Here is a 19,612-nt window from a genome sequence, read left to right on the forward strand (position 1 = left end):
CCAACCGAAAATAAGAGAAAAACTGCAGCAAAGTGATAGGTTGTTTCTCGCTTGTATAGCCTGTAATTCTTCTTTTGCTCTCGTTGCGATCATTTACAATCTGAACTACTCTTTAAAAAGTAGGTATTTAAAATTATTTCCAAAGGATTTTCAAAAATTTTTAATCAACGAATCTATTTCTTATGGCAACGATAATCAGGGTCCGTAAAGGATATTCGGAAATTATAATGTCCGTAGCATAATGCAAAACTCACTGAAAAATCTTAAACGTTACTTTCTGGCCTAAATCTTAATTTTAATCTAAATGCCTTAATCTTAAACTTAATATAAGATGTTCTGAGTAACCAGTTTTATAACATGTTTTATGTAACTTTGTAGTCACTTTTAAGATACTTCCCCCACAGTATCTAAACTTTTACAGCAACATTGACAACATTGCATTTCTTCAATATTATGAAACTTGAAGCATATTGTCAATGATGCTGCAAGTTTAGATGCTATGGGAGTTAATTTTTGCAGAGCATTTGTTTACAATATCCTCATATATTGTAAACGATCTTGTTGTAAACGATCTTGTCCTGAACCTGATTTTTGAATTAAGTTCACGTACAAAATTTACCATCAGAAAGAAATTTCCTTTCCTAAAAATTTTTTTTCGAATATTTAAATATTTAAACTTAAAGTAAATAAAAGACGATAAGATCTAAAGAGAGAGTGAGAGAGAGAAGAGTTTGGTTTTGTATTTAATAGATTAGTCACTTGGATAGGTAACAGAACTATATCGTAAAATCTCATTGTTCTGTTGTCTAGTGGTTTGTTATTGTTATGCCGCGCTGCACTTTACGCTGAGTAACACTTTTATCGGAACGAATTGTAAGGGATGGCACTGCCAGATGCTTGTCTTTGACCTGCCGCCAAATACGAAAACCAAAGGAAAACCTAGAAACTCACTCTGAACTGAATTGCATTGAACTGTATATAAGTGTCTCTGCCCTCGAGTGATGGCATTATTTATGAGAAACAAGTACCACTCTCTTACACTCCTGGGGTGTGATTTTAAAACTAGATCACTTCTCACACGATTCTTCTATTTACACATCAAAAAAATACTCTTGCAAACAATTTTTACTTTTTGGAACAAAAATTTTTTACAATTTTTACTTTAGGAATTATTAACCTTAAATACTCTTCATAATAATTAACCTTATAAATACCCTAAGTACCCTTAATACCCTAAGTGCCCTTAATACCCTAAGTACCTTTGTATTAAGTACCTAAGTACCTAAGTACCTATGGTATTAAGTACCCTTAATAACATAAATACCCTTAATTACCATTAGTTACCCTTAATTCCACATTGGGGCACCTAATCGGATTAGGACCCTAACATACCCTGCAGTAAAAAGTAAATTGAATATTTTCAAACTAAAATACAGATTTGCAAAAAAGTATTTCCTGACACTTGAAACAATTTCGAGAATATACTTGAAATTGTTTCCTTTAATACCAGAAGTCAATGACTAATATAAATGAGCCCTTGACATTGCAAACCCGTTTACCGTGTTCAGTGCACTTCTATAAAGACTGGTTGTGACGTAAAGATCATATGGCATAAAGACTTCCTTGGATGGGGAACTGCTTTTACCGTACACGTAATACTGAAAGTCAGCTTATGACTAGAGAAAAATAACGCAAAATCATGCATCATTCTAGTCGGGAATGAATGACTCTAAACAATGAGAACTATATCGTTACAAACTGTTATACTTAATGTCAAGGTAGTTGTGCTGCTGTTAACCTTTGCATACTACTTTCGCAGTTCATTTTTTTCCCCTCGCTGTCTTATGATATAATACAGTTGCTTTCTTATCCTTACCAAGTTTGCTACAAAAATTTTATTTTGTTTTTCTCTGATTTTCAGATCAAATTTTAATTTTTTCCCTGATGACCCTGAAGAATATTATTTTGATACATTTCCGAAAAATTTTTAGATACTCAAAGAAATGTTTTATTACATTTATTTACGAATTTCTATAATTGGAAAGTTATTCGAAAACATCAATAACATCATTATTAAATAAATAATTAATCTTTATTAATTTATTCGCAGGAATTAAAATTTTGCAAAACATTCAAATTCAAACCTTCTTGAAATTCAAAAAATATTGTTACTTTAACTACTTCCAAATTATTTTCATCATTTCAGTTAAATTATTATTTTCTTCACAATTTTTAACTAAAATATTCTTTTTTTTTTATTTTGATTGAAAAGTTAAAATTTTGTCTGAAAATCAGAGAAAAATAAAAAAAAATTTAACTAAAATTCTTCTTTAAATCAATTATTTTTAATAATTGTTGAAAAAGTTCATTGAGAATTTCTAAATCCATTTGTTTAAAATTCAATTTTACGAAATCTCAATTATTCGGAAAATCTTCAATTTTCAAATTGAAGAAAAACTTCAAATAATTCCAAAAATAAATTATTATACTAAACTTTTTCAAAAAAAAAATTAATTCTACGGAATTTTTATAGTTAAAAGTATGAGAAACTTAAAATTTTCAAATATTTTAATTTGAAATATTTTCAAAATTCAATTATTTCTAAAAATTCACGCTATAAGGCTTTAAATATTCAATTAATATGTAAAATTTTACTAAAAAATTGAATTCTTAAGAAGAATTATATTATTTATAAAAGTAATTGATTTTAATTATTTATAAAAATAATTCAAATTTCAAAGAAAATTTTGAAAATAATTGAATCCTTAAAAAGAATTTTATTATATATGAAAATAATTGAATTATTGCAAAGAAATTTACAGAAACTTTGTAAATAATTGAATTACTGTGGAATTTTTAATATTTAGTAAAATAATTAAAGGATTGCGAAGAATTTTATTAAATTTATTTTTAAGTAATTGAATTTCGAAGAAGTTTATTATTTATAAAGATAATTGAAATTTTAACGAGAATTTAAAAAAAAAATTTTAATCAATTGAGTTCCTTAAAAGAATTTTATTACTTATGAAAATAATTGAATTCTTAAAAAGAATTTTAATATTTATAAAAATAATTGAATTCCTGAGGAATTTTTATTATTTATATGAAAATAATTGAATTATTGCAAAAACTTTACAAAAAAACTTTGTAAATAATTGAATTCCTTTGAATTTTTTATTATTTATGAAAATAATCGAAAATTTGCTTAGAATTTTATTTTTTTTTAAATAAGTGAATTCCTAAAAAGAATTTTATTATTTATAAAAATAATTGAAATTTGGACGAGAATTTTAAAAATTTTTTTAAATAATGGAATTCCTTAAAAGAATTTTATTATTCATGAAAATAATTTAATTCTTAAAAAAAAATTTAATATTTATAAAAATAATTGAATTGAAGGAATTTTTATTATTTACATGAAAATAATTAAATTATTGTAAAAAAATTTGTAAATGATTGAATTCTTTTGAAATTTTTATTATTTATAAAAATAATTGAATTTTTTTATTTACAAGGATAATAAAAATCTGGACGAGATTTTTTAAAAAGTTTTGAAAATAATTGAATTTCTAAAACGAATTTTATTATTTATGAAAATAATTGAATTATTTCGAAGAAATTTAGAAAAAAATTACGTACTTCCAAATCATATAATAAAATTGCTAATCGAATATCTGAATCTTTAGACCTTTTAAACATTAAACAAATAAATATGTTTACTAATGCTTTGGGCAATATTCTCGATTTGGTATTTATAAATTCGTCAAATTTTTCTTTAAAGCTTGCGTCAGAGAAAATTTGCGAGCGATTGTTTATGATAATAATAATAATAATAATAATAATAATGTAAATGCGGCCAACTAATTTTTGCAATTAATTCCGTCATACTTCTTATTAAATTTAGTACACTGTACGAATGGGAACAGCCCGTATATATCTAAATAAATAAATTATTGAATTAGGAAAATTTTTGAAAATTATTAAAATTTTGACAAGAATTTTGTTACTTTTGTAGATAATTGAAATTTTTACGAGAATTTTTTTAAAATTATTAAAATAATTGAATTTCTAAAAATACTTTTATTATTTATGAAAATAATTGAATGTTATTATTTATAAAGATAATTGAAATTTGGACGAGAATTTTTAAAAAGTTTTGAAATTAATTGAATTTCTAAAAAGAATTTTACTATTTATAAAAATAATTGAAGTATTGCGAATAAATTTTTAACAAATTTGTGAATAGTAAAACTTTTAATAATTAATTAAATATATATTAAAAATTCAACTAATTGCAGAAGAATTTGAATTAGGTAGTAAGTAGTAAAATTAAAAAAAAACAAAGTTCTTTAAAATTTCTAATTAATTTCATTCGAAATTGAAGTTCTATAAAATTTCGAATTAAAACTTTTTGTAGTTCATCTATTTATGAAAAATGTAAACACAACTCTTTTAAATTCTAAATATAATTAATTTAATTTAATTATAATTTATAATTATAATTTTTCTTTCTCTCTTTAAATTCTAAACTCTTCTAAATTCAATTAATTTAGAAATATTTAAAGTAAAATTATTTATTAAATAATTTATAAGCAATAACTTTATGATAGTTCTTCAAGAATTAAGTTATTTAAAAAGAAATAATTATTAGAAATAGAAAAAAAATTAGTGTTTTGTATTAAATTTCGTGGTAATTTCATAGTTTAGGAGGCAAACAAAAAAAAACACCGAAATTCAGAATTTTCTTATGAATTCTAAAGATTTAATTTTTTCAGTACTTTTAATAAAAATCTCTGACTTTTCCCTAATTCTCCTGTCCAATTATACTTTCCCTACAGCTTTTCCCTGATTTCTCTTGTGGCAACCCTGCTTTTGTCGAATTTTGAATTTCTAAGTGATTTTCAAGACGTTAAAATTGTTGCCAAAAACACAAATTTTGTAAATACTGAAAGTGTTGTAAATACCAAATTTATTGTCAATACCTCAGTCAATACCATAAGTTATGTAAATACAAAAAATTGTCATCAATACCATAAGTTATGTCAATACCAAAAATTGTCATCAATACCATAAGTTGTGTCATTACCCAAAACTGTTGTCAATACCACAATTTTCTTTATATATCAAATATGTTTATGTATCAAATATTTTTTAAAAGTTCTCTAGTGAAATATTGAAATGCGCACATATTGTCAATATAATAACAATAATAATGAATGGAACGTTCGTACATTGCAACTGACAAAAGCAAGGCAAATAAGTTTCCTTTGAGAATGGAATATCTGTCGTATTCTTGAAAAGCACGTTTGAATGCATTATTTATATATCATCGTAACAGTGCTTTAAACCTAAACCAAAGTCGCATGAACATGGCGCATTCCTTATTGTTAGCAGAGTTCGAAGCTTTGTTGAGGTCGTAGAATCAGTGGGAGGAGATGATGAACCCTTGACCTTAGCTTTGATCAGACACGACATTGCACGCGGATCGTGCCAGTCCTGTAGACCTACTAGTGCATGGGACATGCAGACGAAGCGAACAAAAAGGATCCCATGGTTAAATCTTCTTCCGCAGAGGACATCAACAAAGATTACATGTCACATCTTAAAAATCGACAATGTATAGGAAATGTTCATTTCTTCAATTCTTTAAAAATTCACTCAAGAAACTATAATACTAAAAAACCTGTCGACTTTTCCTCCTGTAGAAGAAATATACTCAAAGGATGATACGTTTAATCAAAAGTGAAAAAATGTTATTTTCTAAATTCTTCACTTCTTTAGTTCTTTTTATTGAAGGTCAGCGTAGGTTTCAACTTATCTCCCCCCTATATTCACATGAGATTGAATAGAAGTTGTGAGATGTTATGGTTGGAGAAAAAAATCTGATCAATTTCCAGTATGAAGTTGATTTTGCACGATCACCGCAAGTGATCAGGTTATAAAGAAGAAAAAAAGGAAGAAAAAACAGTGAAGAAAATCAGGAAGGATGCTGCAAGTTGCAATAGACGCAGCCATGTTCTAATTGCCAAGAAGGTACAAGGACGATTGAAGAAACGGACAAGAAGACCAGGAAGTTGCACTTCATAGATCGCGAGGCAAGAAGAGATCTATATAACTGACGATTCGCATACCATCCGTTCTCTCTAGCTTAACTTTCAGTTTTTAATGTTTTAAATTGTGATGAAAAGAAGACGCGCGCAATTCACTGCAAAAATAAAATAAGAAAAATTCTTATAAATCCTGTTAAAATGCTTTAACAGTTTTCTTTTTCACGATGCAGAAATAAAAAAATTGTAATCGAAGAAAAATCTTTTTAGAGCCTTTCGCAGTTTTCAGGTTTTTGATCCCGTAGTGAACTTTGGCCTAAATTTCCAGATCCTTTGAACTTTAATAGAATCGAAAACTTTTCTTGGACCTGCAATGGCAGGTTTGAAACCTACCATTGCAGGTCCAAGAAAAGTTTTCGATTCTATTAAAGTTTTGAATTAATTATTTAGATTTTCAAGGTTTGGAGAACACTTAACTTAAAAGTATCAAAAATGGAACGAATTGTTATAAAAAAATCTGGATCAAATAAAAAATTGATCCTAGTTTTTGGCATTTATGATCCACTTTAGTATCAACTTGATACTTTTAAGAAAACTCAGAAATTTAGAGCGACTCTAGGTCTAGTTTTGCAATATTTGGGTCATAGGGGAAACATGTGTTTTGGGTCGAAAGGAAAACAATTGTAGGCGAACAAGAATTGTTTTTGGTCAGAAAAAAAGGAATCTTGACCTTCAAATTAGAGCAAAGGTCATTAGTAAAGAGGCGATCCCCCTCCCCCGCAAATTTAAAGGCCTTTCTCTATAACTCCCTTCTCTTGACCCTCTAATAGCGACGATGCCACAGCTACAAGACCCCCTCTAACTAGACCTCTGGATTGCGACGTTGCTACATCTGTGCAAAAATCTAATGCAACATCGTCTCTAATCCTTATCTTTCTAGGGATTTCTTCTTCCTTCCTGTTGTTCGGATATCCTGAGTATTCTAAACGTCCTTGAAGAATTTGATGCCATTTTGTGTTTAATGTTCAAAAAAACGTTTTTTAGAAAATTAAACATTTTTAAAATATATTAATTTGGAAGTTATGAAAGGTTTTTGGAACATTCCTCGAATGTATTAAAGTAATCGAAATCCCTGACTTTTCCCTGATTTTTTCTGAAAAATTTTAATTTCAATTCTCTTGATATTAAATTCAATTTTTAAAATTTTAACCCAATTTTATGAAAGAATTATTCAACTATCGTAATAGATATTAAAATTCATTCCAGAAATTCAATTATTTTCAAAAATTAAAAAAAAATTCTCTTCAACATTTTAATTATGTATCACTATAAATTATAAATAGCAACATTCTTCGCCGAACTTCAATTATATTCAGAGATTTTTATAAAATTCATCGTAAAATTCAATTAATTTCATAAATAACAATATTCATCACAAGAATTCAATTATTATTAAAATTAATAAAATTCTTCGCAGAAAAATTCAATTATTTTCAGGAATTTTTACTAAAATTTATTAAAAAATTCAATTAATGTCAAAAATATTAGTATTCATTGCACAAGAATTCAATTATTTTCAAAAGTAATAAAATTCAATTATTTACAAAAATTCTTCTTAATTCAATAATTGAGTATCCCAATAATTTGTATATCTATTATTTTAATAATATTAAACAAACGAATTCAATGTATTTAAAAATAATTTTGACAAAGTTCGTCACTAATATTCAATTATTTTCTAAAATAATTTATTTTATTTATTTATTTATTTATTTATAATGAAAATTTCTCAGGAATTCAATTATTATACATAGAATTGCATAAATTTTTTCGAAATAAACCAATTGTTTGAAACTTTTTATAAAATTCTTTGAAATAATTCAATTTTTTTCATTAATTATAAAACTCATTGCAGAATTTTAATTATTTTTAATACAATTTTAATTGAATTTCTAGAAAAATGTAATTTTCCATAAAAATATTATTAAAATTCTGTATGAGAATTCAATTTTAAGAAACATTCAATTATTTACGAATTTCTTTCGAATTTGTTCCCAATAATTCAATTATTTTTATAAGTAATAAAATTATTTTTAGAAATTCAATTACTTTATATTAATTTAAAAAAAATTCTCGTCAAAATTTCAATTATTTTCAAAAGTAACAAAATTCTTTACAAAATTTTAATTATTTACAAAAATTTTTCTGCGTTCAATTATTTTCAATATCTGCTACTTTAACAAAATTTTACAAAAGAATTCAATTATTTAAAAAAAATTGTTAATAAAATTCTACGCAAACCTTTAGTTATTTTCATAAATAATAAAATTTTTCAAAGGAATTCAATTATTTACAAAGTTTTTTTAAATGTCTTCCCAATAATTCAATTATTTTCATAAATAAAAAAATTTTTTACGGGGATTCAATTATTTTCGTAAATAATAAAATTCTTTTTAAGAATTCAATTTGTTTCATAAATAATAAAACTCATCTCAGAATTTCAATTATTTTTAATACAATTTTAACCAAATTCCTCGAAAAATGTAATTATTCATAAAAATATTATTAAAATTCGTCGAAAGAATTTAATTATTTAAAAATTTATTGATAAAATTCTTTATGAGAATTCAATTTTAAGAAATATTCAATTATTCAATTATTTAGAAAAAATTGAAATAAAATTCCAAGCAAACATTTAATTATTTTCATAAATAATGAATATTTCACATGTATTCAATTATTTACAAAGTTTATGATTCAATTATTTTAATAAATTATAAAATACTCTTTAAAAATTCAATTATTTTCAAAATTTTTTTTTAAATTTTCGTCAAAATTTCAATTATCTTCATAAATAATAAAATTCTTTTCTGAAATTCAATTATTTTTAACAATTTTAATAAAATTCCAAGCAAACATTTGATTATTTTCATAAATAATAAATATTTCACATGAATTCAATTATTTACCATTTTTTTTCTAAATTTCTTCCCAATAATTCAATTATTTTCATGAATAATAAATTTTTTTACTATGATTAAATTATTTTCATAAATTGTAAAATACTTTTTAAGAATTCAATTATTTTCAAAAAATTTTTTAAATTCTCGTCAAAATTTCAATTATTTTTATAAATAATAAAATTCTTCTCTGAAATTCAATTATTTTTAACAATTTTAATAAAATTCTACGCAAACTTTTAATTATTTTCATAAATAATAAAACTCATCGCAGAGTTCCAATTATTTTTAATACCATTTTAATCGAATTGTTCGCATTAATAATTATTCTTAAAAATGTTATTCAAATTCGTCGAAAGAATTCAATTATTGGTAAATTTATTGATAAAATTCTTTCAATTTTAGAATTTAATTTTAAAAAACATATTATTCAATAAATTATCTATGATTGTATTTATATAATTAAATTCTTGTAGAATTTTTTAATAAAAATTGATTTAAAAATAAATTTCAGTTAAAGTTTTAGATAATAATTGATTTTTCGAGAAGTTACTAATAATTGCAATTTTTTAAAAATAATTGTATTTTGTAAGGGTTTCAAATTAAAATCTTTGAAAATTTAAATTATTCACATGATTTTAATTGAAATTTTGCGTAAAATTGAATTGTAAACAAATGAAACAAATAAAAATAAACAAATAAACAAAAAAAAATCTCATAGAAGAAGTTTTTTAAAAATTAATAAAAATAATTGATTTAAAGAAGAATTTTATTTTAAAATTGTAGAAAATAATAATTGGATTGAAATGATTGAAATTAATTTTGAAGAAGTTATAAGTAACAATATTCTTATATTATAATATAAAATAATAATTTTATCACTCGGTCACCTTTAATTATTATAAAACCTTTACCTTTAATTATTATAAAACGTGAAGAAAGCGAGTGAGCGCTTTCTTCACATATACCAAATGCTTATTTCGTCTTATTTCAATTCTTCATATTTAAATCCAAAATTGAAAAAAAGAAACAAAATAAGAAAATGAAAGATGACAAATTACAAATTAGTGTTTATTATACGAAAGACAAAGAGGAGAATAGAAGTAATTCTGAACGTGGAAGTGAAGAAAGGTATAATTAAAAAATTAGCATTTCAAAAGTACTGGAAGAATTAAATATAAAAGTATAGTGTGTATAACTATTCGGATGTAGTTATGACTCGCATTTGAAATTGGCAGCGCATAATATGCGAAAATTATTATAGTAATAATCGAGAGTGTAGAAATTTTCCAGTCATGTGTATTTAAAAAAAAATGCTATATGTATGCGCTCACATTTATGTGTGAATATGAACTCCTGAAAATAAGATCACACATATCATGAAGAGAACCTTTACTATCACTGACGTAATTCGCACGTTTCGCTTTTGCAAGGAATCTGTGGAAATGATATATTCCAAGAAGCAGGAAACGATCGTTCCTTTAGGCTCGAGAATGCCAGTTCTGGAAATCACTTAAACTGACGTAACTTGCGTGAGTCGTGCTAATGGAACATTGGAAGAACATTACTCTGGGAAGCGAACTTTTACAGAGCAGAGAAGGATGCCAATGTCAGACAGTTTCTTGGATGATCGTCAAAGGACCGTTAATGCAATATTTATGCTCGGTTTTCTTGATCTTTTCAACATAAGTTTCCGCCTCACCGAAGCTAGTTAGCTTTTGTTGTAACAGCTGTCTTTATGAAAATGCCCTTATTCGAAGAAAACAGCTGTATACAGGTTATGTTTATTATAAAAGTATTGCAAATAATAAACTTTTTAAAATTATATTATCTTAATTCCGCTCAGCAAAACTATGCTCCGTCCCTTTTTTTTAAATATTTACGATTTTTTTTTTGTAATTAAGACTCTCAAAGGAAAATAGAGAACAATTACAGAGAACAACGATTTTTAACAAGAAGAAAAATCTAATCTAGTTTTGCTTTGCTTACTTTAACTCACGTAAATCTTGTAACACGACTTTTGCAGTGTACTTGCATAACGAACTGTGAGAAATCTTTCGATGCTAATAAAGTAAAGCAGAGTCTCTCGTCCCTATCTTAGAACGTTCCCCACGACAACCGCAAACTGAAAGACAAAAGTCTTTTAGTCTCGATCACTCTACTCTTCGCTCTGCTTCTTCTTTTCTTTTTCTTTTTCCTTTTCCATTCTTTCTTATTGGTCCATGCAAATAAAGTATTCGAATAAACTTTCAGCATTCATACGCAGAAAACTATTCCACAAACCAAGGACACTTACAAGCTCGCTTAAAAGTACGCTTAAAAGTTCGCTTAAAAGTTTTCGCTTAATTGACTTAAAAGCAATTCATGAAGAATAGTTGCCTCAACAGTTGCCTGAAGAATAAGACACAAAAATTGAATAAAGAAAAAGAAATTATTTATCCAACTTCCTTCAGTGGTTCTCTGATTCTCTTCTCTAAGAAAAGAAAAAATATTTATAAAGTACATGACCTATCTCAAGGATTTTCATTCAAAGTATAACACTATTGAACTATTTTAAAATTCAGATCCTTTATCTTTTATATTGAAAAAATAAATCGACGTCGCCCCAATGATTGGCAAAATGTGAAGCAAAATGGCATTGCACATAAATTTTCTCCGCAAACTAACGAAAGCCCCATATAGCAGATGAGGAAAAAAAATTGATTTATTGATATACTTTTCAATTCTCTAGAAATTGTCAATTCAACCAGAGGAATAGTTTATTCTTATTCTGTCATTGCTATATCAAAAGTGAAATAATTGCACAAAATTTTATCGATTCAAGATGGAAACAAGATAATTGAAGGTCTGTATTGAAGGACGTACATATAATATTTATAAAGTCGCTTCTATTTTATATATATGTATTGAACGGATAATCGTGATGATGTTAATTCATTTATTCTATTCTACATTTCATTGTATGTCAATAATGTGTTCCAATCAATTTGTTTTTGATTCTATCTTGAAGGTGATTCCTCCTGTTTTCTTTTGTTAAATAAAGGGATTTATAAATAAAGGGATTATGATAAGGTAAACGAATCATGATAGGTACATTTTACAAGTAGATAAATTTTGTTAATAAGTTAATAATTAGATCGTCATTATTAGATCACCACCTATTAGGTGGAAATATTTCATGGAATCCGAATTCAGATTCAATTTTAACTTTGACTTTTTCTATGAAGCTATTAATGACATCAAAGTAAGAATAGATTATCAACTTCGAAAACAGGTAAAAAAAATAGTTCATTGGTTTTTTGTTCAGTTCCGGAGATCGGAATTCAAACTGAAAAGTCTTGGGTGAAATTTGGGTGACATCTAAATTCACAGCCTTCCGAAAGTCTCTATTTTTGTATTTGCTTTTGTATGTATTTTTTAAATTTATTTTATAATACACATCGTGAATATGAGTGTTGATATAAGGACATAGGAAAAAGTCTTGTCTGTTTTGGTATTTGTTGAAAAATATTGAAAAAGATATTGAACAACCAATTACTAAAAAAAACGGTAGAAATCTAAGGAGGAAGTATTTTCGAGTTTTTAATTAATTCCAAAGACTTATTAAGAATATTATTCGTGAATATTACTTAAAATAGTGTGACCTAACAGTAGAAATGAAAAAAATAAATTAAATGTTCGCTTAAGAAAAATTGTGTATGTTTACCCTGCCTAAAATGATGGAAGTAATTAGGATCGACCCCTTGAACATTGTATTCGGGATTGTATATCAATCTTTAATTATATATCTTCTTGCGCGTAAGGGATGAGTATAAAAACTAGTCTCAAAACACATTTTTTATTTCTGACACAATTGTCAACTTTACAGTAACCAAAAATATTGCAATTAGACAAAAAGTCAAAAATCCCGTAATGGAGTGTTTTTGAGTTTTTCTATTAAACCCAAAGACTTATTAACAATATTATTCGTGAATATCACTTAAATAGGAGTGATTTAACTGACGAAGTGGAAAAAATTATAGTAAATAGAAATTTAGCAAAAGTTGTGTATGTCTACCCTGACAAAAATGATGAAAGTAATTAGGATCGACCCCTTGAACATTGTATTCGGGATTGTATATCAATTTTTAATTATATATCTTCTTGCGCGTAAGGGATGAGTATAAAAATTAGTCTCAAAACACATTTTGTAATTCAGAGACAGCTGTCAAATTTACAGTTACAAAAAATATTGCAATTAGACAAAAATCTCGTAATGGTGTATTTTTGAATTTTTCTATTAAACCCAAAGACTTATTAACAATATTATTAGTGAATATCACTTAAATAGAAGTGGTTTAACTAACGATGTGGAAAAAATTATAATAAATAAATATTTAGCAATAGTTGTGTATGTCTACCCTGACAAAAAGGGTTGGGAGTGAATAGGGTCGATCCCCAACTCAATTCTTGATCCATCACTTTTAGAAGATTCTAATCTTTCATTTTATGGGCAATAAACAAAATAAATAAAGTATTTTCAAAGCATACTTTTGCATCTAAATATAATTATCCAAAAGTAGAAGTTCAAAACCAAACTTGATTGCTATACTAAATAAACCCGCAGAAGAGTATTTTCGACTTTTTTAACTGATTCCAAAGATTTATTAACAATATTATACATGAATATTACTTGAATATGAGGGATTTAACTGACGAAGGGGAAAAAATTATAATAAATAGAAAATTAGCACATGTTGTGTATGTCTACCCTGACAAAAAGGGTTGGGGTGAATAGCGTCGATTCCCTAGTCAATTCCGAATTGTCCGTCATTATCAAATCGTATCTTTCTTTTCATGATTAATATATGAATTACATAAAGTATTTTCAAAACCTACTTTAAAAATATTGATAAAAGTTCTACTATTGAAAAAGCTATTATTAGTCAATAAACCCGTAGAAGAGTATATTTGAGTTTTCTTACAGATCCCAAAGACTTATTAACAATATTATTCGTGAATAGTACTTAAACAAGTTTAATTTAATGTCACATGACGATAAAAAATATTAAAAGCACTATTATTAATTTTTGTGTAGGAATACCCTGACAAAAAGAGACGAGGTGCCAGGGTCGACCCCTGAACGTACAATTAGAAGTTCACGAAATTTATAACGTTATAGTAGGGGTCTTGAATTCGATAAAATTATCACTTGGCACGTTATAGACAATGTAGAATCTATTAATTTCAACGCATTAATAACGGTCAGACTTAACCTAAAAAACTTTATTGTGGACTCAACCCAAAAGTTTATAAACAACCTAAAGATGTCCTAAATACTTTCTAAAGATTTTTTCCTTTCAGTTTGACGACGCTTTAAAGGAGTCGTGTCACATCTATCAAAATTTTGTTGGCAAGTTGACAATTTACGGAAAAAAACATAATCGCTTTTTAGCACAGAATATCAGCAATTTCATGATAATTCTCATGTTTCTTAATGCTAAATTTTTTTTGCGTAAAATAATGTGCCGTACATCGATAACCAACCGTTAGTTCTTGAGGTCTGCTCATACGTCACGAACTAACAACATTTTGATAGATGTGTCACTGTACTTTTGAAAACGCCGTCAAACCGGAAGGACAGCATATATGCTATACCCTAGTATTTATTATAAACCGGTTTCAGTTGACCCAATACGAAAAATCCGTTCTAACAATAAGTGTAACAATTTTTTTGACTAAATATAGACCACTTTCTACAAAAGTCTTCTCTAAGAAATTGTAATAATCGAAGAATTGAAAACTAACTCTGGGAGAATACGTGCCAGTTGTAAATTTCCGCACCTGAAATGAGATTCCACTTGGCAACGAAAAATATGAGAACTTATTTTCTCTAGAATCTCCAGAGTCTCTAGAGTTAATAAATTCCATCTATAGAAGAAGGAGAGTTTGCTGCGAACGAAACAAATATATATCTATATTAAGAAGGCAATAAAAGAAAACCCGAAGGAGAGAATTCAGAAAATGATTATGAAAAGAAGAATCTTAATTTACCCCTGTTGCAAAAAAGGAATGTAATTCATATCCAGAGTTGCCATTTTAACTTCCACGAACGTGTCGGAAATAAATAGGAAAATTGCATAAAGATATAAACACAAATAATAATCACAGTCAGTTGGTGGTGGTGGTAGTGGTTTGGATTTTTTGTCGATGCGGCCTTGCGTCGGAAATATGATGAGTGCGGAAGACGCCTGTTATCAAACGCAAAGGCGTACTTTTATATCTTACACAGCTGTAGGCTCTGTAATCATCTTGCAGGCGCGGAGGCGCTACTCAATGTCATGACGCCTCTAATGGTAGACTGTTGCGCGCTAAAGCTTAGCATGGCCGCATTGAGTCAGGGTATTGTACTATTCGACACGATCGTATCGTTCGGTCGTTCATTTACCGCGCCAATGACAAGATCGGAGAAAAAGCGTGACTCTATACTTCTACCTTCTCTTTCCCCCAAACCTCGCATCTCCCTTTTGCTCACGCAGTCTTCTTTCTTTATTCCTTCCTTTTTTTTTCACCGATCGAGAGGAATGATCGTGTACGACGTACAACGTCGATAACTCTGTCATCGGTTTTTGGTCTTATTTTATCTTCCTGTTAGAACTGCGATACTCCACGCTTGGATAAAAAAAGAAAGATCTGATGATCAAATGCATTCTTTAAACACTTCAATGGTTGCACGTTCGGTAGCAATATTAATCTTTGGAAAAATAGACAAAAACGTTTAACTGCAAAAACTTATTGTATCGGTGGTAATTTTCTCTTTTTAGTAACCTTCTTTTGAATCTTAACCAACGCGAAGTCGTTCGAGATGCATCTCGTTCAGGATGCATGAGATAGAAAAAGACAAATATATTTTTTTTCTAACTCATATTTCACATTCACAAAGTAGTTGTGTTTAGACCTTTAGTATTGTGTCAGTTTTTGAACGCGCATGCGCAACTGCGATTGTGCCCACAGCTTTTATATCAACCTTGCCTTGTTTTGATGACTAACCTAAAATTGTTTTCTTTTCAATTCCCTAGCTTTTTTCTATTTGGCAAAAGTGTACTGCGAAATAAAATGGAAAATATTTTTCAATATTCAGAAATTTAATTCAAGGAAGGAATAATTGAATTTATTTTATTTATTTCATTCATTTTACCGACAGTGACAAAAGTAAATTATTAATAGTGTTTAGTAATAGATTGTAGGAGCTGGTCGGAGAGGGAAAAATGTAACCGCGAACAGCTTGCAGTACCGCAGAACATCGTGGGAGGTGAAGGAGGAGGAGTATTGAGAAGAAGAGGAAGTACACCGAGTGTTAGTAGTTGAAACAGCGCATTTAGCGAGGCTTCTGCGAAAGACATCACGTTCTCCAACAGAATTCGAGACAATTGCATTAAGCTACGGGAAGAAGAGGTAACATTTATATAGACACGATAGAAGAATAGAAAAGGTACACGCAAAATACTGGAATCGAAGTTCAAAAGAATGTCAATTGTTAATGTGACGATCAAGAATTCAGTAAAGAGGTTATTTATTCTTTTAGAGGTTTTTTAAAATAAAAATCGGTATTTAAAAATATTCTACTATTGTACATATTCGTTTAAATATTTGTCGAAAATAAATATTTTTTGAAAGGTAAGCAGTTTTTTTCTATTATAAACGACCTTCAAACAGGCGTGGCCTGGGAATTGTATCTGTCGATTGCAATGTGCGTTCGAAATGTCGATGTTCATGTATCCTGCAGTTCACAATAAGATGGCAATTAGTTGCGCCAAGTGATCTTCCGTTCAGAGTAATCATTTATATTTTTGCCTTTGGTCCAAATTTCGATAGTCGAAAGTAATGTTAGCAAAAAAGTGACATTTAAAAGCGCAGGGAAAAGTCATTTAAAACCACGAAATAACAAAAACACATAGAGGGGTAAGTTGCCATGCGTCACTTTCTTGTTTTGTCAACTGCTCAACCCTGCAGAGGCTTTTTGTCAATTGCCAACCTTGCAGGGTGAAATTTTCTAAAATATCAATAAGCAAGGTTGGGCAGTTAAAGAAATGGCACATTTGTCAACTAGTAAATAAAATAGAATAAATTACCCAGTTTCAGTAGTAGCGTTTTTCGCCACCTAAAAATGCAACGCCGATTGATGGAAATTGTCAGTAGTTATAAAAATTCTCCACAGAAAGCATTTGAGTGTAAAGATCTTTCAATGGCTCTAAGCACAATAGATACGTGAACGTGATAGAAAAAGACAAGAGTGTATCTTGCTTAGGGCTAGCAGACAGTAACCCAGTAGTGTACAAACCTATGACTTAGCAGAAAAACAGCTCGACCAAAATAAAAATATTCTTTACTCTTTCAAACTGATTTTACACTCTAATTGCAATATCGAATAAAATCACAGCCCCTTTTAAAAATTGAAATATCCTTTTTCAGTGATATATAAGGTTAGGAAATTTAAGTATCCCACCATAAATGAGGGGGAATTGTAAAATTGTCTACGTAAATTTTCGCCTTGCCTACATTTACCCAGATGAATACCTTCAAAAAGAAAAATAATCGTGTAAAAGAGGAGTATATATACTACAAAAGCAAGCAGCGTAAGTGTTAGTTGAAGAATGCTGGGAAATTCTATGTCGTTAAGGATCTTCTTCTGCCACGTAGAGTCGCCATTAAAATATTCTTACCAGTTTTATGGCAAGGTTAGACCGGCGTTTATCACACTCACAATACCATATACCTCCTTTTCCTATATTCCATAGCGATACTATGCGATTGCACTTTTTCCACTATATTCAGGTTCCACATTATTTCTCGCTGGGGCCTCGCGCAGTTACCGTTTCTCGGTAAGAAAATTGATCATAGAAAACCCATGGGAATCAAATTATATATATAGAACACAAATTTTTAAACTTAGAATATAGTTTATGTAAACTATAAAATTTTCTATCGACAATTTCAATTCTTAGCGACTAATATTCATCGATTTTTGTAACAAATTGCAGGTGAACCTGGAATTTAAATTCTGAATCGAAGAATTCAGAAGATACTTCTGACCTAGTTGTGATTTTGGTCGATATTTGGACGTCCGTTTGGGGTCCATTTGAAGTTTCGCTGATTGGTGGAATTTGGACAACTATATTCTGCTATTAGTAGTTCCAAAAATTCTCCACAGAGCGTTTCGTCGTAACGGACAATCCAATAAACTTTAGAATAAAGACGTTGGCTCTTGGTTAGGCCTAAAGTCATTAAAGACACTAACAAAGAAAGAAGAAGTCATTTAAGAAGACGAAGAAGAAGACTTGTTAGTGACAACTGATGATGGATTATCCCCAACTGAAACAGTGATTGATGCTAAAATACTTGAAAAAAAAAACCAAAATAAAGAGAATAAAAACTTAAAACAGGCAAAAGGATTTACAAAGATGTTTTAATTCAGAGGATAATTGTTTGATCTTGAAACTTTATTAATAATTTTCTAACCCAACAAAAAATTTAATTTTTTTCTTCTGCGCCACAGTAAATTCTTTGTATCTCGAAATTCTCGTTAGGTTGAGAAAACTCATTAAGCTTCTTGAAATTCGAGTTATCAAGGTTCTATAGTGTAATTGGAGCGCCTTTAGTTGGCCTCAAGCATCATCTCTGCTATTTTTTTCTAATACTGCGGTTATGTTCCATTATTTACTCTTGATATTACAAGTTACAATTAGGAAATGTTATTAACCTTTCTACATTTTGAAATTCAACGCATTCACTCCAATGTTTACTTCCTTGTTTTGCCAATAATTTTGTGAATTTGATTCGACCTTTTCCACTGTGTGCCTATTTTCAGAAAGGAAAAGTCGCGATCTCTTACATGAGAGACCGCGTAACGCATATATGAGTTGGCGGTTGAGGTCGAGCAGTGTGCTTACCCGTTAACGTTAAATAGTTGATTACCGTAATCATCATAGGCAACATCCGAGGGCAAATTACTTTTACAGTTAAATAATTTATAAAATAAGTAATCAAGACGAGTTTTGCGGGAACAGGTTCTTAAAAAACATGTTTCTTTTGTATATACTTGTACAAAATTATATATTATAATTTTTGACACAAGTTTTATTTTTTTAATGTTGAATTTTTTAAATTTAATTTTAACTATAGTGTGACTGTTGCTAAGTGAAAATAAAGTTGATTCTTACCTTAAGTGTTTGTTATGTAGAAAATACCAATTGATCAAGATCTGAAACATAAAATTCGATTCATATATTTTATCTGGTTATGAAAATATGTTTTTTATTCAATATAATATTATACAGAAAGATATTTATTTCGAACTTTTATCAAATATGATTTTGGATATTTGTTTTGTTATGAACTATTTATGCCAACGCAGAAGTGATTTTTAATCCGAAACTGAAATGGAATCCTAATCGTAATAATGAGTAAGAAAAGAACAACAATACATGTTTATCCTTCTCTTACACATTGTTACGATTGCGCTACCGTTTGCGTACCCAATTAAAAATTTATTCTCCCTTGGCCTTTAGATTACGAATTCGAATTAATTAATCAATTAAAAAAATTAATTTCCACAATAAAATTAAC

At 28.1% G+C, this 19,612-nt stretch overlaps 1 protein-coding gene across 3 annotated transcripts in view; it reads right to left on the reverse strand.

The window, feature by feature from the left end:
* LOC122503370 overlaps positions 1 to 19,612 on the reverse strand; it is a 140,699-nt gene that overhangs the window by 20,274 nt on the left and 100,813 nt on the right. For all 3 annotated transcript variants that reach the window (XM_043613877.1, XM_043613875.1, XM_043613876.1), the window contains one exon: positions 19,207 to 19,247. The gene's annotated coding sequence lies outside the window, so the exon portion shown is untranslated. The remainder of the gene's footprint in view (positions 1 to 19,206; positions 19,248 to 19,612) is intronic.

The sequence above is a fragment of the Leptopilina heterotoma genome, unplaced genomic scaffold, assembly GCF_015476425.1.
Source record: "Leptopilina heterotoma isolate Lh14 unplaced genomic scaffold, ASM1547642v1 Lhet_26, whole genome shotgun sequence".
NCBI lineage: Eukaryota > Metazoa > Arthropoda > Insecta > Hymenoptera > Figitidae > Leptopilina > Leptopilina heterotoma.